The following is a 13,164-nucleotide window of genomic DNA, read 5'->3' as shown; positions in this document are numbered from 1 at the left end:
TGCAAGTTGAAAGATTCATATCTTCTGTGATAACACAAGTGCAATTGCCATCACTGAAAATCCAGTACAACATTCAAGGACAAAGCACATAGACATCAAGTACCACTTCATAAGAGAACATGTAATGAATGGTACTGTGGAACTACATTTTGTTCCAAGTGAGAAGCAGCTTGCAGATATTTTTACTAAGCCACTGGATAAAACCACCTTCTCAAGGTTGGTAAGTGAATTAGGTATGCTCAATTATTCTTAAATCCTCATGAGATAATTTGCAAGTTATAATGCAGCTAGAAATTTAATTAATTTTTCAGTCTTGGATGAAATTTTGGCTAATTCAAAATTTACATCTCGACGGATGATCGTTATCCATCGAGTTTGATCATCCGTCGGAATATAATTTCTTAATAGAAATCAATTATTTTTCTGGAATATTTTATGACTTGACGGATAACAGTTTATCCTCATTCGTCGAATTGTCTTAATCTTAGCCGTTAATTTCCTGAACATTATCCATCGAGTATACTTACATTTTGCAAGCATAACACGACGGATAATGGGTGGAATTTTTACAGTTTATTTTTAAACGGCTATTTTAGGCAATTTTAATTGGCTACTTTATTTTACTTTATTATTTTTGGCAGTTATTTTTGAGATAGTATAAAAGCTTATTTCATTTCCATTGCTTTTCTTTTATCATTCTCAAATTATCTTCTCCAATTTCTTTCTTTTTCAAAGCACTTACTCTCGCTCTGCAAGCTCTTATTCTCTAACAATGGCGCCTGTTGTCAAGATTATATCTCAAACTGGGTTCATTTATTAGAAGAACAACTTCACGACCTTAGTAAACAAGGGGATTCAACAATCTGGTGACTACCACAGAATGATGGATTTTGTGAAGAACTGCTAGCTTAGCTATGGCATGCTGGAATCACCTACCATCTTTTGTGAAGTTGTTGAAGAAATGTGGACCACGGCTACATACAACTCAACAGATAAGACCATCACATTCACCATTAAAGGTAAGGAATTCTGTATTAACAGTGATGTTATCAAAGCATGTTTCAAAATGCCCGACAATAATATGACCTCACCACACACAGACACTGATATAGTTAATATGCTTAATTCCATGAACTATGCCCTTTCTACTTCTAAGTTAAGTGACATTAGGAGATTGGGTCTTAGGAAGGAATGGAGTTTCTTGTGTGATATAGTGACCAAGGTCTTTTCTGGAAAAATCAGTAATTTTGATTCAGTTAATATTTCAATGCTTAACATGCTCTACATGCTAGTTACAGATAAGTACTTTAATTTTAGTGACCTTATTTTTTTTAAGTTGGGATTTAAATTAGGAGAGCTAAATAAGAGAGGCAAAAATGTTTATTATACTAGATTTTTCATGATGTTAGCTAACCACCTCTCTGAGGAAATTGTGCTTGAGAACCCAAAAAACAAATTAAGGAATTTTGATTCAGTAATATTTCAATACTTAGCATGCTCTACATGCTAGTTACAGATAAGTACTTTAATTTTAGTGACCTTATTTTGTTTGAGTTGGGATTTGAATTAGGAGAGCTAAATAAGAGAGGCAAAAATGTTTATTATGCTAGATTTTTCATGATGTTAGCTAACCACCTCTCTGAGGAAATTGTGCTTGAGAACCCAAAAAACAAATTAAATTGTGGGGTCCAAGAGAGAAGAATCATTGCAGATTTGAATAGGGCAAATCATCACAGAGAAGTACCACTTTTCTATTTCCCTGTAATGGATGCACCTCAGTTAAGTGAGGTAAGTTCATCTATCCCTACTACTATTCTAACCTCACTAGTTTCTTTGAGTTCTAGTGTAGCTATGGCAACTGTGTCAATGACCTAACAGTTGCCTACCCAAGCTACCAAATCAACAAAAATTTCAAAATCCAAATCAAAGAAAGCCCCCTCTTTTATCTCTCAAAAGATGCTAGTTGCAAAATCCACCAAAACCAAAGAGGGGAGTGTGAAGGCGGGAAAGGTAGGTGAGGGAAAGGGTGAACATAAAAGAAACCCTAAGAATAAGGATGGAGAGTTGAGTGGTTCCCAGCCTAGCCACACTGCAGTTTCCCAACAAACTGCAGTGCTTAAAAAGGATAAAAGCCCATTTGTAGTTGCATCCTCCCAAAAGGATGTAACTATTGAACAAAGATCTCAACCAAGAGCACAGGCCAAGAGGGTAAGGGACACAAGCTCACCCCAAACTTATGCCAGAAAGAAAAAATCCAAAACCCTTGGGGATGCATAGGGTACACACACTGTGCAAACTGGTGCTAAAGACACAGTCACTGCACCTTCTCAAATTCAGCTTGATGTGGCTCCAATAAATGTGGAGTCACAGTCAAAATCTCTAGTAATAGAAGCACCTCACACACCAAACTCTCCCACAAATTCTCTGGATATGGATATGATCAACACATCAATTCCTGATTTTCCTTCTTTAACTTTGTTGGGGAAGCCAAAATCTAATGCAAGTGAGCATCATCTTTTAGATGATTTGTTGGCTCACTTGCCAATTCTTTCAGGAACTGTTGAATTATCTGTGCCCAAAATATCATCAATCAACACAGAGTCCACAATAATTTCTATTCCAAGTTCATTCATTTCTACTCTCTCGATGGATATTGCTCATCCATCGAGTAATGACTGTATCCCGATGGATAAGCTTGACAGCAGTTATCCGTCGGTTAGCAAAATCACTAACCCGATGGATATTACTCATCCATCGAGTGTCTCTGTACAGCTTCAAACTTCATTTATTTCAAGTGCAGAAGACTTAGTGGTTGTCCAGTCACTCTTAGGATTGAGGGAAGAGAGTGTTATGAGTGAGAGTCTGGGTTGCTCCCAGGAAAAAGGAGAGGAAAAGAGTGAAACTATGCAATCCATTTCTTCAGGATTAGCAAAAGAGAGTGAGAGGAGTCCCACCTTAGATGGTGAAGGTGAGGGTGTGAGGGTGGGGAGCCATGGTGAGACCCTGATGTAACAAAAGAGAGAACACGAGAGAAATGCAGGTACAGGAGCTATAAGGATAGATGTCATTGCTAGTGAGTCAATGGATGTCCATGATGCAGACATGGAGGGACTATCTCAGCAACCTCAAGCTGTTATAGATTCCACCTCCCTTGATGCTGAGGCATTTATTCATCCTGTTCTAGCCTATCAACTTCTAGCTGAACATGGCAATGACAATGCAGAAAGGATGCTTAATTTGGTGCATACCACTCAGTCAATGCTAAGAGCCAAGGATGCCATCACAGCTTTGCCTTCTATAGCTGGTGATGTGGATTATAAAACTGGTGGTTCAGCAGATTTCTTTGGTGATGAAGGTGGAGATAGTGAAGAAGAGGCATTGGACATAGGGGAGAAGTAGGTTCCAGTTCAAGATCAGGCATGCCATCATGGGAATTTTCAAAGCACTGTGATGAGCATTACTTCAAGACAACCCTAATCCAAGTACTCAATCGAACAAATTCTTCCCTTCAAACCACTACAAATGCCAACACCAAGAAGTTCCTTCAAGCACATCTTGCTTCTCTGCAACTTTAACAGATTCAAGGCTTCCAACATGCTAGAGATGTTAACACCATCAAGGGTGATATTGATGAGATGAATAAGGCCATTTCAGAAAAAATGGACTCTAAGCTTCCAGAAGCTACAATGCTTGACATCAAGAGGCAACTAAGGAAAAATTCTGATCTTGCAACAAAGATAGATGCTTTGGATACAAGAATTCAGCTATGGAAGCATCTCTAACATCCATGCATCTTCATCAAGCCCAACATATAGATTTACTTCAGAAAATGGTGGCTGCTCAAACCTCTTCCTCTACTCAACTTGATGCTAACAAAAAGGGGGAGAAAGGACCAAGTGAGGGGGAGAAGCTTCAAATTCAAATCAGTAAAGTAATTGTGCCCACAATTCCTTTCACCAAGCCACGAGTAACAGATAGTATAGATCTGATCAATGCAGCAGTAGCAGCAGCAGCCAGCATAAGAGCAGCTGAAAAGGAGCAGTTGAATCCAATCAACTGGGAGAAAATTGATGAGGACATACAAAGGAAATTTGGGCTAGTAAAGGAGCCAGTAAAGTCAGCCATTCATCACACTGAAGTCAAACACATCTCTGTGATTGAAATGAGCATGAACTATCTGGAAAGAGGATAACCATACTGCATCAAATCTCCAAAAGCTAAAATTATTCTGAAGCCAAGGGTAAACTATCCAAAATTATCATTAAAGAACCCTTTAGATACAGTGTATGAGACACCTAAACCTGATGAGAAGAAGCTTCTGTCAAGGTCAATTTCCTTCTACAAGGATCCAGCTGATTCAACTTTAAAAAGAAGAATTGCTAAAGTTTTCAGGAATGGGAAAGAAATTTGTGTGGTGGCTGGACATCCTCAATTTGCTCAAGCAAAGAGAGAAGAAAAGGCAAGATTGAAGCAGGAAAAGAAGCAAGCTATTCTAGATGCCAAAAAGGCTAAGCAAAAGAAAGAGCACGCTGCTATCTTGGCCACGCTGCAAGCTGTGAAACCAACACAACAAATTCCTTCTCAGCCATCTGTTATCACTGAATCTCAAGATCCACAGAAGCAAGTTCAATCAGAACAGAAGAAATCTCCAAGATACAAGGAATTGGCCAAAAGAACCAAAAGGAAACTGGATTTTGCTGATAAGGAATTGAAGGATCAGTTTTCTAAGGAATCCACTTCAACTACAACTCAAGCATCAAAACCCACTGTGGTATTTGAAAACATCAAGGTGGTGGATCCTTACAGGAACATTTATGATGAACCAATAGACTGGGAGAGCCTACCAATTCCTGATTTCAATTTGCCAATCCTTAGCAAGCCAAAGAGAACAAAGTCAAGGGCAGTCAAGAAAGTGAAGTTGTCACCTCTCAAATCTAAATCTCTAGTCCAAGCTCAATCTAAAATCAACAAGGGAGATTACATGTACTTGTGTTATATCAAGGAATTCTCTAATCTAAATCTCTATCTGGATGAACTAGAAGAAGTGAGAGGAATTGATGCATACAGAAATCTACCTGAAAGGTTAGTTTTCAAGTACAAGGGAGGAAAAGAGATTTAATGGCCACTTCACAGGATCCTTCAAGAAAGCCAAGTTGTGTTGATAAAGTTTTATTCATTTAAAAGAACTTTGGGTTCAATGTAACTGCAAGAAGATTGGTTCTAAAGAATATTGAAGAACTGAGAAGTTTTAGAGCTAAAGATGAACTCCCAAAGACTCTAATTATTCCTTTTACAGGGAAAAGAGTGCATCTAAGGCCCTACTGGTTGATAGAGTTCATGGATGACAAAGGGGTTAGAAGATTTTTCAGATTAGAAGACCAATTGAGCATCTCTAGCAATGAGACTCTCTTGAAAATGCCAGAAAAGCTAAATCTCTCAGAATTTGATGAACTAAAATTCCACAGACAGCTCCAAAATCAGATAGATGAAAATAACAGAAAGCTTGGAAAGAGATCCATACCTTCAAGGAACTAGATAAATCTGCTCAGGCTAGAGGAGCACCTTGAAATTGACTGTGAGCTAAACTTTGTACATGTTGTTAATTGAAGCACTTTTCAGTATTATCTACTTTCTTTTAAAGTTATATTTTTTTGTGTGTTTTGTTATCATCAAGTTTCTCTTAATTTATGGCTACAATTCCAGTAAACATAAATTGGGGGAGATTGTTGTGTATATGTTGTGTACATGATGATTTCATTAACAAAACACCTTGGTAGATTTTACTTAGTGAAAAATGTAGCACTCGATGGATATGGATTATAGTTCCGACGGATGACTCAATATAGTCCCGACGGATGTTGATTTATTATCCATCGAGTGAGTAGCTTATGTAACAATAAGTCTGTAGCACATTTCTGCATACACATTGTTTAGATTCTGTAAGTAGTACTCAAGTCATGTTGACTTTATCTAGATATGCAGAATATGTTGATTAATTGTACATAGATGATGTCTTGTAATCCTGCATAAATGAAATGAAGTCAAGTGCCAGATTGCTACCCGAGGATAAACAACAATGCCATTCGACGGATGATCAACTAGACAACCCGACGGATGATCATGAACTCGACGGATGATCATGAACCCGACGGATAAAGAATTCAAATATCTGTTGACAGTGACAACACAGTCACATGCGTCGAGTGTATACAAATGGAATGTGGAAGCCTATTCAACTGGATTTTCGAGAACAAAGAAGCATTGCCATTTCCATACTATTATGAAGATATTCAAAGATGCTGGAATAGAGTAATAAAGTAGCATAGTATTAGACTTGATAGTTTTTGTTTTATTATCTTGTCTTATTACTTTGTAATCTTGGTGATATATAAACCAAGAAGCAGCAATTAGAATAACTAACTAAGCAACCAAGAGAGAAACATTTGTTAGCTGTATTCTTAGCATTTCTCTCCATTCTTAGTTGTTCAACATTTGTAAGTAGCTGTGAGCTTTCTGCTACACAGAGTTCTCTCGATATATATTATTTATCTCTGGTGGATACATTCAAATCCACCAGAAAGTTTTTAAAGACTTGTGTTTTTAATTACTTCTGTTTTGATTCATTTAAAGTTATTATTCCGCACTCTACAAATCAATTCACAATTATATATATATATATTTAAGATAGAACAATTTTATTTAAGAAAAAGTTTCAAGAATTCCATTCAACCCCCTTCTGTAATTCTTGTTAAATTGTTTAGGGACTAACAGAAAGTTCGATCTTTATTTGAATAATCGAAAATAAGTTTGATTATTATTCAAAACTATCGAATATACCTTATTTGATTAATAGTTATGTAAAACTATATATATATATATATATATATATATATATATATATATTATCCACAGGAACATCGACTCCCAATTCTGAAAAATGTTCACCTTCGGGTCCCCTATACTAAGGGTATACGCAAGTACTACTTATCTCTAGCATTTGAATTGATAATAGAATATCAAGATTATGAAACAGGCATGGATATATATCATATCAACATGCTCCAATATATCGCAAGATTTGCTAATAACAATCATGCACTTATCACAAGAAAATGCATATACACATATACATCACAACAATAGTTATACGGGTAGAAAACTTGCCTGAGTGTTCCGGGGTTGACTTAAGCTTAGAGTGGGTCCGGTAACCTATGAACAACAACATAAGCCGGAATTAGACCACGGTCGCTTAAGAAACTAGTCAAAACTCAGTCATACCCTAACGGTCGCTTATACGCTTAACGATTTGCGTTAATCACTTGCGTACCCTTGGCTCCACCAATTTTAATAAATTAATCGTTACGAATTTGAAGGCGACTATTTCGCGAGTACTTTACCAACTGCCTAATACACCTTAAATAATTGTTTTATATTCCAATTAGCCTTTTAAGGGCCTTAATCAAGGTTTCAAAGTAAAGCAAGGGGTAATGGTTCGCTCGCGAAACGCCGTTACTTAAAACGGTCGTTTCTCCTAAACCGTACATCGGATCCAAGCGAACCACATACCAAAATCAAGCTTACGACATGTTCTAACTAAACATGGAAAAGTTCAGAATATTACAGTGAGTTTACGGGTCCTGAAGGTAAGCACAAAAATAGTCTAAGGTAAATCGGGCATTACGACAGCTATGTTTACGCGATTCCCAAAATAAATACTACTCCAATTCCTCATCAATTCACTCCCATCCTCCAATAATAAATAACACAAAAAATACAAATTAAACCACTGAAAAATAAGTCCACACTCCGAGTTTTTACCAACTCATTCAATCACTACAAATTCACTATTCAAAATCAACACAACTTCACAAAAATCACTACTAAGCGTGGATCTAACTATACATTTACCAATTCATCTAAAAACTCAAACAATCAAGCTTAGTAATAAAGGTCAAGAAGTTTTTATACCTTTATTTGTGAGTGAAAAGTTTCTAGGGAGCCTTAAAACCTTGATCAATCCTTATACAATCTTGGATCTCATAAATAATCAAGAAAACACAAAGTTAGATTTTGAAATTTCTAAAAGTCCGATTCAAGGAACTGTAAAAATGAAGGTCTTAAAATGATTATTTGGACGAGACTTGTGAACAAGAGTTGTAGTCCATCTTAATACCTTTCAAAAGAGCTATAGAAAATACTATTTGAGTGAGTATTGAAGGAGATATGGCAGTTTGAAGTTGCTGGTATCATTTTGGACGAGAGCAAAATGATGAAATGGAAAAAATGGAAAAGCTTCTTTAATTTCCTTGCATAAATATCTTCTCCCTTGATGACATCATCCATCATGCATCACTTTATTGCCATGTGTCAATCCCTTGTGGTTTGATGATGTCATAATCCTTGGCTTCTTGTACAAGCTTGTCTCTTGGTCGCTTATTTGTTTTACGGTTCGCTTAACTCTCGTTCTCGTTAATAGTTTGAGGGATCATATCCGGGATCCTATTACTTGGGCTTCCCTGAACCTTTATTAATATCTTATATTTCTTTAATGATCCTCTGCTATAATCATTAAATAAAAAATCCTTTTAATCATGTTACCTTATACTTAATTCTTTCGGTATCTGGTGGATTTTCGGGAAAAAATAAAAGGGTCCGGATTCGAATTCTGACGACCTTCACATACACTCATTTACTTTATGGAATACTAATATGATCTTAGAATTTCCATAACAGTACTCCTATATCGTGTGGTCTGATAATTTTCCTTAATCAGCATCATCAGCAAAAAGTTACTATTCATCAATGTTTCAAAAATTTCAAAAATTGGGGTTGTTACAGTCTCCCCTCCTTAAAAGGATTCCATCCCGGAATCAGATAGAAAAGGAATAAGGATACTTTCTTAGCATTGCACTTTCTAACTCTCAAGTCAATTTTCCACATTGTAGTTCTACCACCAAACTCTGACTAGTTTGATAACCCTTCTCCTAAGCACTTGTTCCTTTTCGATCTATAACCCTTACTGGTTGCTCCACATAGGCTAAGTCTGGTCGCAGGTTTACGTTTTCATATTCCCCTATGTGTCTCGCCTCTGGATCATACTACCTTAACATTGATACATGGGACTCATTGCGAACTTGTTGCAGGTTCAGGGGGTACGGCTAGTTCATTTGATAACTTCCCAATACATCTTAATATATCCAATGGTCCAACAAATCGCGGACTTAGCTTTCCTTTCTTTCCGAACCTCATCAATCCTTTCCCAGGGGACACCTTTAACAACAGTATGTCCCCTATTTCATATTCTTTGTCCTTTCGAGTAAAATCAACATACTTCTTTTGTGCAACCTGGGGTTGCTACCAGCCGTCCTCTGATTAGGTCTACTATGTCTTTGGTCCTTTGGACCAATTCGGGTCAGAGCATCTTGCGCGCTCCAACTTCGTTCTGATACAAGGGAGATCGACATTACCTTCCCTAAAGGGCCTCATAAGGCGTCATCCTGATACTGACATAAAACCTATTTTCGTAAGAAAACTCAATCCGTACTAAGTGATCATTCCAAATTCTTTTAAGTCTATCGCACAGACTCTCATCATAGCTTCTAGCGTTATAGCTTTTGCTCCTCAATACCCACTCTTTTCCAGTTCATAATCGTTATACCTTTACTCGCTAGAGTTTTATAACCTTTTAATAAATGCATCAACCTTAGTATCATGAACGCGTTTCCATTCCGAATACCACCATGCTTTTACTACTCCTTTTTCAGCTGCTTCTATTTTCCAAAGTTTGATCAATCATATAAAAGTAAAGGAATTTATTAAGAGATCACTATGATCATGAACACTTGTTCTAATGCATAGTTAGTACAGAAGGTGGCCAGCCTCTAATACATGACAAATAATTAAACAACATGTGGTATCCTACTAGGCTTCTATCACACAGATAGATAGTCATTTGGAAATACCTCCCCTTCTGGAAGGGTTGTTCTTCTCAGCTTATACAAAATGAAAAGGAGATAAAAGAACGAATTTAAGAGCATTATATAAAAAAATACTGCCACAAAATATCTGGCTTGGAATTTACCTCTGAACTATAGAGGTTTATCACAGGAGAATGAAACATAAGTATCTATATCAATATCCAGTATTATCGCATCGCAATTCACGTGCCTGAATATTTACTATTCCGTCCATCATTCTATGGACCCATGCTTTTGCTCGAGCTTATAAATAATTACCTTTGAAACTCTCTCGACATCGAAAATCAAATATGGGATTTCATTCTAGACATCATCGTTACTAGAATTCTATGCTTGCACTACAACCTTCCTCATATAGTAATATGACTCTCTATTGATAAGAAGAAATAAATATTCAATAGGTAAATAATCGACTTAATTAGTCTATCATTGATAACTTATACATACCACGACTCGATTAGTGGTGCTCAATCTTAACTCCATTACAATACAGCTCTCACGGTTGTTATCCTCTCATTATTCATAGAATCATTGTTGCATTACTATAGTCCACCACGGACCTACCTTAGTCATTCGTTTTTCATGAAGACTTAATATCTAACCATACAGAGTCCATACCTACCTAATCGAATTCTTCTAAGGAGGTAACATAATCACCATTCATGATTCATGAAGAACACTCCTGAACTTGACATACATACATGACATGAAGCAGATAAAATGCCAGAAGAGTTTCAATCAAAGCAACGATAGCAGGTTAATACCATTTTATATGCCTTCAATAACAGACGTAACTCAAGGGTTTGTTTAGTCTTTTTGAAACATGGTCCTGGCTTATTCTCAAGATAGGACCTTCTAAGATTGATAACCCGCTCACGGCGATTACATGGATTAAATCTTTACTAAACTACTGTTATGGTTGAGTATCGCACAATCATCAGAAGGAATGTCAATCTTTCACACCATAATACAACCTTTACGGCTTTAACCATCATCACTGTAGTCCTCTGGCACGAGCGCCTATAATTGCTCTCTTACACTTAGAGTGTCGGCCACCTCATTGGCCTTTCCTGATAATAATAGTTCCTTATAATCAATGTCTTTTGAATGATCTCCAACTAAATTTTCTACCTCATTTACAATCACTGCTTGTGTGAAAATGCTTTTCCTTAAGATTTAGTGAGGAAGAAAAAAACAATATCACCATTTTTCCATAAGTTATTGCCTCGGTCTTTGGATGTGAACATTGTCATGAATGACTCTCGATCATACTTAGGACGTCTTTTATCTTAGGTCCTAATTGCCTTAAACAATTTCGACCTTTACTGGTTCGATCCATACTTTCTCATGGTTTAACACGTGCCCCATTTGGCATTATTATTATTACGTCATATTTCCTTTATCAAAATTTCTATTCTTCAGAACTTCGAATATTACCTTTTTCCTTGTAAAACCTCTAAGGTCATTCTTGAATCGTTCCTCCTGTATTCTCTAGGCATATCAAAATACCATTTACTGATACTAGAACCATTGTCTATATACTTTTGAAAAATTTCTCCACTGAACCTTAGAGGTTGTTGTTACATAAATTCTTTCCAATTTATACTGTTAAAACTCATATTATCCCTATTAAGGGTGAATGTCATCCTTTATTCATTCCCCTAGGGTTCCTCTCAAGTTATCAAGGTTCTATCCTTAATTCCACCTTTAAAAGGGTACTTGCATCCTTCCATGGATAAATCAAGTCATATATCCTTGATAGATTATCTTATTCAATCATTCCCACCACGATAGTCTACACTAAATTTCACAATAGCATCCTTATTCGAGCTGGGGTCAATCCATATGGCCTCGAAAAGATAACAATGGTTATCCGCTTTTCTTTTCTGATTTGGTAATGATAACAGGGATGTTCTGGAAGATATTGGTCGTGTTCCATGTGAACTTTTTAGTTCTAACTATTCATTTATCTCCATTATTTATCTCAACCGTCATCTCAATATTGGGATATCTCTTATACCTGGCGTCTCCCTTTCTGGGTATCAAGCCACCGGTCTTACATACACTTCACATTCTTGAAGGTCACTTCCTTCATCCCATTTTTCTAATTTCTTGTTATTCTGTCTCCTCAGTCCATCCATTTTTCCTTATTAATCCATCGGTCTATCTTAAAGTTTCATCAAATACTCTCAACTTAAAGGGGATTAATTATACGTATCGCTTACGCCTTTAAACCTTGACTTTATCTCATGATCCGTCACCATCTCGCTGATGATGACACACTTCTCTTTATTTATTGCTAAGGTTCTTTAGGGTTTCACATACCTAACTCCCTTATTGTTTCTCAACTCTATTTCCTTTATATCCCTTTATACTCCTTGTGCCTTCAGTCTTTTAATTTCATTTCTATTACAACCATTTCATGAACCAACACAACATAAGCGTTGATTTCAAACATCTCGTCTTCATTATTTAAAAACACTAAATTTTATGAGTTTGGTGCATTTTTATTAGTGGAGTTGTTGTAAATGCAGGAGGTCCATCAATATTTATGATTAGAGGACCAATCAAAATGCACCAAACTCATGGGAGTTAGTGCTTATTGTGTGCCCTTGGGCACACATTAGAAAACCCGTTTTACGTTTATTTCAAAATATTTCATTTAGTTTTTTAATGTTTTTTACTATTACTTTTTATTATTACCTAAAAATGTGTTGGACACAATTTTTTGTTATATATTTTAACACCAAAAATATTTTAAAGTTACTCCCTCTATTTTTTTTTAATTTTTCGCTTTGACTTTTGCACACATTTCAATAAATTTTGACCGCCTAATTAAAATTATCGTCTGCGTTAATCGCTTGCATACCCTTGGCTCCACCAATTTTAATAAATTAACTGTTACAAATTTTAAGGCGACTCTTTTGCGAGTACTTTACCAACTGCCTAATACACCTTATATAATTTTTTTATATTCCAATTAGCCTTTTAAGTGCCTTAATCAAGGTTTCAAAGTAAAGAAAGGGGTAATGGTTTGCTCGCGAAACGCCGTGACTTAAAACGGTCGTTTCTCCTAAACTGTACATCGGATCCAAGCGAACCACATAGCAAAACGAAGATTACGACATGATCTAGCTAAACATGGCAAAGTTCAGAATCTTACAGTGAGTTCACGGGTCCTGAAGCT

Source organism: Apium graveolens, chromosome 8, assembly GCF_009905375.1.
Source record: "Apium graveolens cultivar Ventura chromosome 8, ASM990537v1, whole genome shotgun sequence".
Classification (NCBI taxonomy): Eukaryota; Viridiplantae; Streptophyta; class Magnoliopsida; order Apiales; family Apiaceae; genus Apium; species Apium graveolens.
This window is presented reverse-complemented; position numbering follows the sequence as displayed.